This window comes from Schistocerca piceifrons, chromosome 3, assembly GCF_021461385.2.
Source record: "Schistocerca piceifrons isolate TAMUIC-IGC-003096 chromosome 3, iqSchPice1.1, whole genome shotgun sequence".
In the NCBI taxonomy this organism is placed as follows: Eukaryota; Metazoa; Arthropoda; class Insecta; order Orthoptera; family Acrididae; genus Schistocerca; species Schistocerca piceifrons.
In genome coordinates, this window is record NC_060140.1 from 633,560,793 (window position 1) to 633,574,317 (window position 13,525).

Sequence of the window (13,525 nt, forward strand, 5' to 3'; positions counted from 1 at the left end):
CGAGACAGCAAATCGCCGCAAGCCTGCGCGCGCCACCGCTGGCTTCTGGCTTCTTAAGCGCTGGAGTCGCGAGCGCTAGGACAGTTCTGTATTCGCCGCTCAGTTGTATACTCGCCACCGAATTGTGTACTTGCTAGTCAGTTGTGTGTTCATCGCAGCAGAGTTGTTGTTTGTCGTCAGCCGACGCTGACCTAGCCGCTCCGACTCAAACTAGACGGATCTCTGTAGACACCGAGTTCACTACTGTGTTACTGTATCTTCATTAATAAAAGATAAGTACCGACTTTTATTTAATATGAGTGTTTGGGCTTTCATCTTTCTGTTCACTGTTCCAGCGGACCGGTCGGCCCGCTATTAAAAGTGTGGCGGTGACTTCGTAAGCCATTTCTACAGCCAAGTGTTTGTCGCTACGAACACCGCCACAAAAGTATCATTTCTACTCTGGGCTTTGAAACTGCTGAATTTAACTGGGTCTAATGTTTTCTTTGTTTATGAATTGGTTGTTTTAAGAATAAAACTTAGAAGTATCTGAATTTTATTATGTGATTGTTGACGCAATACCTATTAAACATCGGCGCAGCGTAGCCGCGCTTTCTGGGGCGTCTTGCCTTGGTTCGCGAGGCTCCCTCCATCGGATTTCCGAGTCCTTCCTCGGGCATGGGTGTGTGTGTTGTCCTTAGAGTAAGTTAGTTTAAGTTAGATTAAGTAGTGCGTAAGCTGAGGGAAGACGACCTCAGCGGTTTGGTCCCATAAGATCTTGCCACAAACTTCCAAAATTTCCTATTACACACTTTATTGTGTCGGCCCCATTATTTTAGTGCCATAAACTTTCTGTTTTCTCTTAAATGTTAGTGATTATGATGCTTGAAACAAGTTACGATAGATTACGCTAGCGTATAAGGCCTCTATCAGCTTGTTACATTGAGCTGAAACTGAGTTTACGTAACTTTCTAGTGTAGAATTTCTACCTTAAATCTATTTGTATTTTCTGTTAAAATTTTCCTTCGTACTCCTGGTCATAACCTTTCCAGTGAATATCAAATTTTAGTACAGGTTCTTAAACACATCACATTCGATTGTCACCTCAAAATTAGCTACATTAAGTTTCAAGTAGGTTTCCTTTAATTATGTTGAATGATTAATTGTTAATGTATGTTTTGTAATTTTTTAATATATTGTGCTTTAGATTTCGTCTGTACCTGACGTGTTTTAATGTATTCTGTGGAGGCAGCAGTCTGCAAGGTCGTAAGCACATATTGTTTGGGCGCTACGCCGTTCGTTGCGTGCCAGCGACACTGTTATTTGAAAATCTTTGAACTATTCAAGTTTTTATTTGTTGTGAAGTCGCCAGAGGCACGTGAACGCTCGAGTGGAGGCTGTGCGGCGGGGCACAGAGCAGCTCACTGGCGCAGAGAGACGCTGCGGCAATCTCGAAACATTTTATTTTCTTTTGCCTCAGGCAGTACAGATGCCCATCGTCCCGCTCACGTCGAATTCCTCTCACTCGTCGGGTTAGGTCGCTCTGCTTTGCCGAGGACGCAGCCCCGTTTTCCGCAATCCAGTTGCGGCAGTCACAGCGAGCCACGCTACCCCAGCAACGGCCTCTTTGCTGACGCTCGCGCACCAACCTCTGGTGGCAAGTGGATCTCGGGCCACGCCGACCCGCTCCCCGCGACGGCGGGAGGCAAATGGTGGTTGGTGGACGTCCTCTGCAGCAGCTGGAATGCGAGCCCTGTGCCTCCTGGCGGAAGTCGACAATGCTGCTGGAGGGTCTGATATGGCCCCTGCTCGCTGGCTCCGAGTCCTATGGGAACTCAGAGGATCGAGCCATGACACTACCACAGCCTGGAATAGTAGTCCTCCGTCGTAAGCTTCATGTGGCCGCCTGTGAAGCGCAGCACCCTTGTCAAAGAGAGTTGTAAAACTAAAGATTTTGATGTTACTTGACTACCCACTACTTCTATTCGGCAGTGCGCATATGTTATATTTTATTTATTTATTTATGCATTTATTTTACTTGGCAAGATTAGGGCCTTCAGGCCCTCTCTTACACCTAACCAGGCATACTCAGATTGAACAAATTTCAGTTTCTACAGAACATCAAGGACATATAACATGTTATACAGTATTAATGTTAAAGAAATAAATAGAGATTATAACAGTAGTACAATGATAATTACCAGAATCAAAAAATAATTATAACAATCAAGAATCATAATAATAATAATAATAATAATAGTAATGAATATGTATATAAAGTAAACATATTTTTCTTTTATGAATGTCAGTCCTATTGCTAGTTGGTAATTTTCTCGTCATATTCTTGCAGCTTGTGAGTTATTCTCATCGAGCAGAGACATAAGACGATAGAATGGGGTGAAAGAGATATAGAAGAGTTAAATAGGTTAGAGGAAGAGAAATAGAATGGTAAAATTTGAAGCTATGATGGAGAGGAGATAGAAAGAGATGAGAGGGGCACAACAATGGTGGCTATACCGTCCCTAATATGTAAGTTTTGAATTCCCTCTTGAATGTTGAGTGGTTCTGAATAAGACGCAGATCACAGGGGAGCGCGTTCCACAGTCGTATGGCTGAGATGGAGAATGATACGGAGAAAGGTTTTTTGTTATATAAAGACCAAGCCAAGATGCTATGCGTATCCGATCTGGTATTGCGGTTGTGAGAAGATAGGTATTGGGGGCACCAGTGGCTAAGAAATCGATGAAGTAAGCACATCGTGTGGAGATCGCGTGCCTTATGTGGACGTATCCAACCTAGCTGGGAGTATGAAGGTCTGATATGACCATACAACCGTATTTTGCACACGTATCTAACGCAGGCATTCGTCACTAGCTCGAGGCATCTCGAATTTTCACTATTTGTGCCGTGTTGAACTACATCACAGTAGTAAAGATTAGACAAGACTAGTCTTTGGATTAATTTTTGTTTCACATGGGTTGGAAATATTTTTCTAAATTTTTGAATTGCATGTAGGGAGGAGAGCGATTTCCGGCAAGCTGTGGCTGTTTGTTCTTCCCTGTTTAGGTGTTCATCAAAGATTATTCCATGGGCCTTTACTGTTTTTTGGTATTGTAGTTGGGTACCATTGAGGAGTATTTGAGGGACTGTTTCGCGAAAGTACCGGCTGATTAACATTGGATGAGATATAAGTATGACCTAGGATTACTTGGGGTTCAGACCTAGGTTCTGTGCCCATCGAGAAACAGAGCAAAGATCTGCGTTCATACTCGCTACTGCGTCAGCAATGTTCTTGGGGCTTGCACTTATGTACAGTTGGATGTCATCGGCATATAGATGGTAGTTGCAGGAGTGAATCACTGAAGAAATATCATTAATGTACAGTGAGAAGAGTAATGGACAAAGGACGGAGCCTTGGGGAACTCCAGAGCGCACGTTTTTCCATGATGACTTTTCCGACCCAAAAATTACTTGTGGACTTCTGTTTTTGAGGTGGCTGTCGAACCAGTGTATTGCGCTGTTTGATAAATTCAGCTGGTTCATTTTAATTAGTAATATATCAAAGTCAACTGTATCAAAAGCCTTGCTAAAGTCAAGCAGTGTTAGGATGGTAGCTTCACGTCTGTCCATAGCATGTTTAATGTCGTCAGTTACTTTGATTAATGCAGTTGCTGTACTATGGTGCTTTCGAAAGCCTGACTGATATTTGTCATGGATGTTATGAGTTTTGAGGTAATCCGTCAGCCCTTCATGGACGATGTATTCTAGGGCTTTAGATATTGCAGGTAGTATGCTGATCGGCCTGTGGTCACCTGGCGACTTGGGGTTGTCATCTTGGGTATAGGTTGAATTAAACTTTGCTTCCACTCAGTAGGATATGTTTTGTGAAGGCGCCTATTCAAGTCACGTAGTTACAGACATTAGGTTAGCGTCACTGCGCTGGTTTCGATGGCGATTTGTGTTACACGCAGTCACGCTGACCACGCCGTTTCGAACTCTTGCGCCCATGTGGGCCCAGCATTCCTGGCTACTTCACGTTTCACAAAGTTATTATCAACAAATACGCGCCTTAATTACGGGTGTGGCTGCAATCTGTAATATTTCCGGTTTACTCAGCCATCATATTAGGCTCCTGGAAGCCATTCCCAGGGCAGTGGAGAAACAAGAAGCATAGAGATGACGTAATGTGGAATGACGTATCATTCCCGTGAGAAAGACCGCCTGCATGATGCTGCTGTTCTGTGAATGGTTGCTGTGTTCGGTGGTGGGCACCAAAACGTTAAACTTTAGTTGCTATTATTAATTAAACCCGTCATCCAAATTACTTCATTTTTTAAATAAACATCTCTCAACAGTCAGCTATCAATCAGTCATTTCTAAAATATTAAAATCAAAGTATTACTAAAACAAAAGACTGACGATATTACTGCCGATGCACTTCGGTGGCGTTCGGGTCACGCCTTGCTGGCTTGGCGCGCGAAGTGTCTCAGGCAGTCCGGCTCTCCAGTTCTGACCGTTCCAGTAGACAGACACGTTGTCTGTTATAGCAGTAGTTGTTTCACGCAATTTTATTTACTATAGTTCCGACCGTCGCTAGGTAAGACATGTTGTCTGTAATAGTAGTATTTCATTCATGTAATTTTATTCTCCAGTTCTGATGGTTCCAGTAGACAGAAATGTTGTCTGTGGCAGGATGTATTTCATGTTATTTTAGCCAGATACAATGACTGTGGAAAGATATGTTCAATAAGTTGAGATAAAGAATAGTTTCTCGTGTCTATGTCAATAAAAACGCGAGTGGCATCCCAAATGAGTTATAGTTTATTCGTAGCAGCGATTTCTTGCGAAGTTAATTTCAGCTTCAAGAAAAAGAATCCACGACCTGCGTGCTGTTTTCTGCGCTGGGGACATCATCATCATGAAGACAGCAGGTTAGTGAAGTTTACAAGAACTTATGTATTCCACACAGAGCAGTGGAAACAACTAGGCACCTCACGTGTACTGCATGCACAGTACAAATGTGCTCAGTGACACGTCGTCTGCAGTAATGCAGAGGAGGTAAAGAAGGATGAAAGTATTAACACCATCTCACTTTTATTCCTTTTCCTTGCCGTAAATCCAATACCACATATTTACGCATTTCTACCACTGATGTTTCCTTCTGTATGCTGGATTTCCACCTTATAGCAATGAAATCAACACGTAACAGGGCCAGGGCCGCTATAGTACGCGGTACAGTGGCCCTCTGAATGCCTGTTACCCTGTGCTATCCTTCTCTGTAACGCCTGTCACGCTGCACCAGCTGCTCGGCTGCGATGCGCCCCTCCTGACCATCTCCAAAGTCTGGCTCAGAGAGGTTACATTTCTTTCGGGCAAAAATTCTAACATTGCCTCCGGCCAGTACAGCTGTGGCTCTATGATGTTCATTGTTGTGATCCATGAAAATGACGTTAGTAGATGAAAGGCTGGTCCTATTTTGTTGCACAAGGTCCCTCCGAGTTTTACGCTCCTAAATTGAAAATTTGTGGTACGTTCCTATGGGACCAAACTTCTTATGTCATCGGTCCCTAGGCTTACGCACTACTTAATCTAACTTAAACTAACGTACGCTAAAGACGACACACATACCCATGCCCGAGGGAGGACTCGAATCTCCGACGGGGGAGCTGCGCGAACCGACACGTCAGACCGACGGCTACCCCGCACGACCTCTACGCTCCTAGCTTCCGTTAATCTGCCCTGCTAATAGCAGCTTGCTGCTACCACCAAACCTTCGTGAGTGGAGTAAACACAGTGCAACCCGACTTGCTGTAGATTCAGCTTGGATTTCAGTATATCCCACGGACAGTCTATCTCCTTCGCTCTGGTTAGAAACAACTGCAACGCACTTGCATTCGGATGGACGTGTATCACCCTGGATGGACACAGTTATCTTCCCTCTATCGAAATTCTGAATTTCTTTCTTTCAAATGTTAGCGAACCTGCCTTTATCTTCCGGGATTAGCAACATACCCTCGTTCTTTACTTCCCCACTTCAATGGGTATGTATGGATGGATGGTATAACACTGGAATTTCCCATGCTTCCCCATTATTTGAAATCGAACCAAAGTCAATAATCAAGCTTGGTCAGTCTTTACTTCTACAGATGTCACACGATAGTAACCTTGTAGGTTTTGCGAATGCCATTACCAAACTTAACCCTGACGGTAGTTCTTTCTGTGCTTTATGTAATCCCAGCAAGTGCCGGCACGATGGTACAAATCAGTACTCAGCTGCCCGTGTGAGGCGTGATGCGAAGCTTTCTGCATTCTCGGCACTACTTCCTACACATCCCACATACAGTCAGCTATTCCTCGAAAAAGTCTCTTCAACACAGTCCTAGTAGCCAGCGCTTCCAAGCGTCCCTCAAATACTTCGAGATTTTATTTCACGACGTCTTGCGATATTTTAGCATACTGCACCATCTTTTGCACTAACTTTTGAAGTGACCGCGTGTTGTTCAGAACTTACCCTTCCAAGGTCTCTGTGTTGTGTGCCACGCTTCTGTTGATAACACTCTCATCTGCTAATTTCTTTACGGTTTCCACCGTGTGGTTCAGTTCTCTAACATCACTTTCGTCTGCCGTTCCAAACACACTGTCCTCAAAAATTTCCCACCTGTGTTCAGCCAACACACTTTCGCCTCGCTTGCGGTATCTTCCAGTAGCATTCCATTTGCCTTATGCAGTTTCTCAAATTCCCCCGCTACTTCCCAAGCACTCCTTTGGTTTCTGTATCCCGTTTAAGCCTATCACATGCCTCCTACAATCTCCCCACTTCATGCTGCATCTCCCAAGCGTTCAGTGCTAACGTTAACGTCCACTAGTGACTGGTCACCACCACATCCATCGGCCACAAGTGAGTATTCCTCTGTCCAAGTGCTGGACCTATAAGACGTCTACTTCGATGAGGATGACGAGATGCCCCACCGCCAAGATTCCCATTTTCTGTGACCTGAGGACAGTGGTCACCATCACCTTTCCTCCATTTTAAAAAGATTTCTGCCCATAGCAGGCTCTATAATACACAGGAAACAAAAATAAAATTACTAAACTGCAACAAAATGGAACAGTCATCCGTTCCTAACTAATAGTAAAAATTACACATACTTCCTATTACTTCGTACATCTGAACGCATATGGTACGTCATGCTCTGGCTCAATCACAGCCGGCTGCTGTGGCCGACCGGTTGTAGGCGCTTCAGTCTGGAACCGCGCGACCGCTACGGTCGCAATTCCGAATCCTGCCTCGGGCATGGCTGTGTGTGATGTCCTTCGGTTGGTTAGCTATAAGTAGTTCTAAGTTCTAGAGGACTGATGACCTCAGATGTTAAGTCCCATAGTGCTCAAAGACATTCGAACCATTTTGAGCTCAATCACATCTTCCTGTTCCTCTCTTCGCTCTAGGTTTTTCTTCATCCCCCGTTTTCCAAGCGAAATAGCCAAAATACACCCGGAAAACCCTTAAACGGCTGCATATGCCATATGAGCGCAGTTGTTGTTCTGATGGGCAATTGAAGTTTAACGTTGACAGACGAAGTGGTTTCTACTACCTGATGTGGCCCTTGACATCTGTCGATGAATTTTTTGGTCTTCCATTTCGGCGTATGTAGGCTGCACAGCATAGCCCGTTTCCCCAATCGGTACTGTGGCTGTTCTTCTCCTCCTGCTTTTCCAAAGCTTTTGTATTTGCCTTTCACTCTTTTCCATACTTCTCGAACCGTGAACACAGATGACTTATGCCGATATTCGTCCCAGTCCTGAAAATGTGAGTTTACATAGTAACCAGCATCTTACCAATCGTTCTGTGCACAGGTTACATCATCCTGTTTGTCTGAAGATGCAGTGCGATCGTCCCTAACTTCTTTACGTTTCAGCAACCGATTATGTTCCTTCAGTGGATATCTACATCTACATTAACATCTACATGGGTACTCTGCAAATCACATTTAAGTGCCTGGCAGAGGATTCATCGAACCACCTTCACAATTCTCTGTTATTCCAATCTAGTATAGCGCGCGGAAAGAATGACAACCTATATCTCTCCCCACGAGCCATGATTTCCCTAATTTTATCGTCGTGATCGCTCCTCCCTATGTAGATCGGTGTCAGCAAAATATTTTCGCATTCGGAGGAGAAACTTGGTGATTGGAAATTCGTGAGAAGATTCCGTCGCAACGAAAAACGCCTTTCTTTTAATGATTTTCAGCCCTAATCCTGTATCATTTCTGTGACACTGTCTCCCATATTTCGCGATGATGCAAAACGTGCTGCCTTCCTTTGAACTTTTTCGATGTACTGCGTCAGTCCTATCTGGTAAGGATCCCACATCACGCAGCAATATTCTAAAAGCGGTCGGACAAGCGTAGTTTAGGCAGTCTCCTTAGTAGGTCTGTTACATTTTTTAAGTGTCCTTCCAATAAAACATAGTCTTAGGTTCGCCTTCCCCACAATATTTTCTATGTGTTCCTTCCAATTTAAGTTGTTCGTAATTAAATTACCTAGGTATTTAGTTGAATTTACGTCTTTTATATTAGAGTGATTTATCGTGTACCCGAAGTTTAACGAGTGCCTTTTAGCACTCATGTGGGTGACCTCGGCCTTTTCGTTATTTAGCGCCAACTGCCACTTTTCGCACCATTCCGAAATTTCTTCTAAATCGTTTTGCAGTTTGTTTTGATCTTCTGATGATATTAATAGTCGATAAACAACAGCGTCATCTGCAAACAACCGAAGACGGATGCTCAGATTGTCACCCAAATCGTTTGTCTAGAAAAGGAACAGCAAAGGGCCTATAACACTACCTTGGGTAACGCCAGAAATCACAGCTGTTTTACTCGATGACTTTCGGTCGATTACTACGAACTGTGACCTCTGTAACAGGAAATCACAAATCCAGTCACATAAGTGAGACGATATTCCGTAAGCACGCAGTTTCACTACGAGCCGCTTGCGTGGTACAGTGTCAGAAGCCTTCCGGAAATCCAGATATAAGGAATCGATTTGAAATTCCTTGTCAATAGCACTCAACGCTGCATGTGAATAAAGAGCTAGCTGTGTTTCACAGGAACGATGTTTTCTAAACCCATGTTGACTGTGTGTCAATAGACCGTTTTCTTCGAGGTAATTCATAATGTTCGAACACAATATATGTTCTAAAATCTTCCTGCATGTCGACGTTAGCGATGTGTGCCTGTAATGAAGTGGATTACTCCTACTACCTTTCTTGAATATTGGTGTGATCTGTGCAACTTTCCAGCCTTTGGGTACGGATCTTTCGTCGAGCGAACGTTTGTATATGATTGTTAAGTATGGAGCTATTGCATCAGCATACTCTGAAAGGAAACTAACTGGTATACAGTTTCGACCAGAAGACTTGCTTTTATTAAGTAATTTAAGTTGCTCCACTACTCCGCGGATATTTACCTCTACGTCACTCATGTTGGCAGCTGCTCTCGATTCAGATTCTGGAATATTTACTTAGTCTTCTTTTGTGAAGGCATTTCGGAAGGCTGTGTTTAGTAAGTCTTCTTTGGCAGCACTGTCTTCGGTAGTATTTCCGTTGCTATCGCGCAGAGAAAGCATCGATTGTTTCTAGCCGCTAACATACTTCACATACAACAGAATCTATTTGGAATTTCTGCCAGGTTTTCGAGAGAAAGTTTCGTTGTGGAAACTGTTATAGGCATTTCGCATTGAACTCAGCGCTAAATTTCGAGCTTCTGTAAAGGATCGCCAATATGACAGGGAATTGGTGTCCATTCTGTAATTATCGTTTTGGACACATCAGATTTCAGAATCGAATTGCTCACAAACACCTGCGTGACCGTCATCGCCAGTTGATTTGGCATGGATACCATTTCTATCGTCGTCTATTATCGTCAGAACGAATCTGTTCCCTGCTGGTGTTCAACTGAACGGTCCCATGGCACCAATCCCGAACACAGAAAGTCAGTTTGAACCTACGGGAAATCTCTGCAATTGTATCTGCTTCTGGCTCAAATCGGTCCTTTGTGCACACTGTATGCAATTCCCCACATTCTGATCTACGTCATTCCTCCTTCCCTTCCACCAGTAATTTTTTATCACTGTCCTAATCGTCGGCCAACATCCACCATGACCGGCAATACATAAGCATGCACTTCCCTTAATAATTTCTCCTTCAACTTTGCTGCCATCACTACTCGTGGTCCTAACTTTGTTTCTCGGCGCAGAAGAACGTCGTACATGCTAATCTGTGGTAGTGTCCAGTACTGCTTACAATCACCCTTAGTATCCTATATTTTCTGCCATACCGCAAGTTTGTGGGCCAGGACTTTCACCACTGCCACGTTTATACTCAGTGCATCTGAATCACCGTGCTTCATCCCTGACTTCATAGTGAATCTCCATGAGCCTTGAAGGCCACCTTGAGAGTCTGTTAGACGGATATTTTAGTCCCAATAACAAGTTCAAAGCAGTGTGGTCTGTTAACAGACGAAAATTTTTCCAATGCAAGTAACACTGTCAATTCATGAGGCATACTGGCTTGTATCAGTATCTATTTCATGACGTACTGGCATAACATCACCATTCTTGGCCGCTGCCGGGTGGTGCAACTGCCCGCTGTTGCGGGTTTTGCAGTGATTATTGATTCAAGTGGAAGACGGGGCTCTCCGAGGAGAGGGACAGAGAAAGAAACAGCCGTTTGGACACAAGGCGCTGCCCGTGTTGATATAGTGTTTTGCCTTCTGCGCGGGAACAGTTACGGTGAGCTGGACCTTGTGGCCGAGCGGTTCCAGGCGCTTCAGTCGGGAACTCCGCTGCTGCTACGGTCGCAGGTTCGAATCCTGCCTCTGGCATGGATGTCCTTAGGTTAGTTAGGTTTAAGTAGTTCTACGTCCAGGGGATTGATGACCTCAGATGTTAAGTCCCATAGTGCTTAGAGCCATTTTTGAACAGTTACAGTAGAAAGTTGATCTACAGGGAACATGGAAATCGCTGCATTTGGAAAGGTGTTTGTCGGGTGCATTCCATTCGTGGACTAAGTGGATCAGCCCACCGCATTCCAGACAGTTTATTGCTGATGTGGTCTTCCGTCTAGAGACTGGTTTGATGCAGCTCTGAATGCTACTCTATCCTGTGGAAGCCTCCGCTTCTCAGAATAACTGCTGCAACCTATATCCTTCTGAATCTGCTTCGCCTATTCATCTCTTGGTCACCCTCTACGATTTTTATCCTCCACGCTTCCCTCCAGTACTAAAATGGTGATCCCTTGACGCCTCAGAGCCTGTCCTATCATCTGATCCCTTCTTCTAGTCAAGCTGTGGCACAAATTCCTCTTCCCTCCAATTCTACTCAGTACCTCCTCATTAGTTACGTAATCTACCCATCTAATCTTTAGCATTCTTCTGTTCTCAAAGTTTCGAAAACTTCTATTCTCTTCATGTCTAAACTGCTTATCGTCAATGTTTCACATCCACAAATAGCTAGACTCCATATAAATACTTTAAGAAACGACTTCCTGACACTTAAATCTACACTCGATGTTAACAAATTTCTGCTCTTTAGAAACGCTTTCCTTATGATAGCCAGTATACATTTTAAATCCTCTCTTCTGCGACAATCATCAGTTATTTTGCTCCCCAAATAGCAAAACTCATTTACTACATTAAGTGCCTCATTCCCTAATCTAATACGCTCAGCACCGCCTGATTTAATTCGGCTACACTGCATTATCCTCGTATTGGTTTTATTGATGTTCATCTTATATCCTCCTTTCAAGACACTGTCCATTCCGTTGAGCTGCTCTTCCATGTCCTTTGCTGTTTCTCAGAAAACTACAATGTCTTTGGCAAACGTCAAAATTTTTATTTCTTCTCCGTGGATTTTAATTTCTTCTCCATGGATTTGTGTTCCTTATCTCCTGCTTCATTTACTGCATTTTTATATTTTCTTCTTTCATTAGTTAAATTCAACATATCTTCTGTTTTCCAACGGTATCTACCAGCCCTCGCCATCTTACGTACTTGCTCCTCTGCTGTCTTCACTATTCCGTCTCTCATAGCTACCCATTCTTCTTCTACTGTATTTCTTTCCCCTATTCTTGTCACTCGGATCCCAATACACACTGAAACACTCTATAGTCTCTGTTTGTTTCAGTTTATCCAGGTTGCACCACCTTTGTGCAGTTTCTTCAGTGTTAATATACGGTTCATACACAATAGAGTCCACATCTGCCCCTGGAAATGTCTTACAATGTAAAACCTGGTTCCTAAATCTTTGTCTTACCATTAGATAATATATCTGAAACCTTCTAGTGCCTCCAGGCTTCTTCCGTGTATACAAACTTCTTTCAAGAATCTTAAACCAAGTGTGAGCCATGATTAGGTTACGCTCTGTGCAAAATTCTACCCCTTTCATTCCTGACCCTCCCGCAGTCCATATTCACCTACTACTTTTCCTTATTTTCTTTTTCCTACAATCACTTTCCAGTCCCCCATGACTACTAAAATTTCGTCTCCCTGATCTACCCGAATAATTTCGTTCATCGCATCATACATTTCTCCAATCTCTACATCATCTGCGGTGCTAGTTGGCATATAAGCTTGTACTACTGTGGTAGGAGTGGGCTTCATGTCTATTTTGGCTACCACCAGTTCTGTTCCTCCTGCCACCGTACTTCACTAATTCCCATTACACCCAACTTTAACCTATCCATTTTCCTTTTTAAATTTTCTAACCTACCTGTCCTATTAAGGGATCTGACATTTCACGCTCCGATCCGTCGAACGCCAATTTTTTTTCTCCTGATAACGACATCGTCCTGAGTAGTCCCCTACCGGAGATTCGAATGGGGGACTATTTTACCTCCAGAATATTTTACCCAAGAGGACTCCATCATCATTGAACCATACAGTAAAGCTGCATGCCCTCGGGAAAAATTACGCCTGTAGTTTCCCCTTGATTTCAGCCGTTCGCCGCAAGGCCATTTTGGTTGATATTACAAGGCCATTTCAATCAGTCACGCAAACTGTTGCCCTGTAACTGCTGAAAAGGCTGCTGCCCCTCTTCTGGAAAAACATGTTTGTCTGCAACGGCAACGTCCACGGTTCATGATGGGGGAGGGGGGGGGGCTAACATTTTACACTGCATTAACTTGGACGCCGTGCACTTCCTGCAAGAGTCTACAGTTTCCTCGTGTATTTGGCGAGGCGCTCAATCGCATGATTACTGATGCCTCAACTTCTTTTTCCCAAGCTGCCTTTGGCTTCTTCTTGCGAAGTATTCTTCTGTCATTTTATTAATGCTACTGTGAGTATATTTAATCCAGTATACAATTAAGAATTTATCATTTCTTATAGTTCTAGTATTGAGGTTTTTGTCAGTATAACAAAGTTTTTTTTGTAAAAATTCCTGTGCAGGTCATGGTCAGTCCTCCTCATAGTGACCTCATAGTGTGTTTAAGGTTACTGCACTGAACTAAAAGTTTCGGGGCATGTCACTGTGGTTTAATATTCATTCCTCC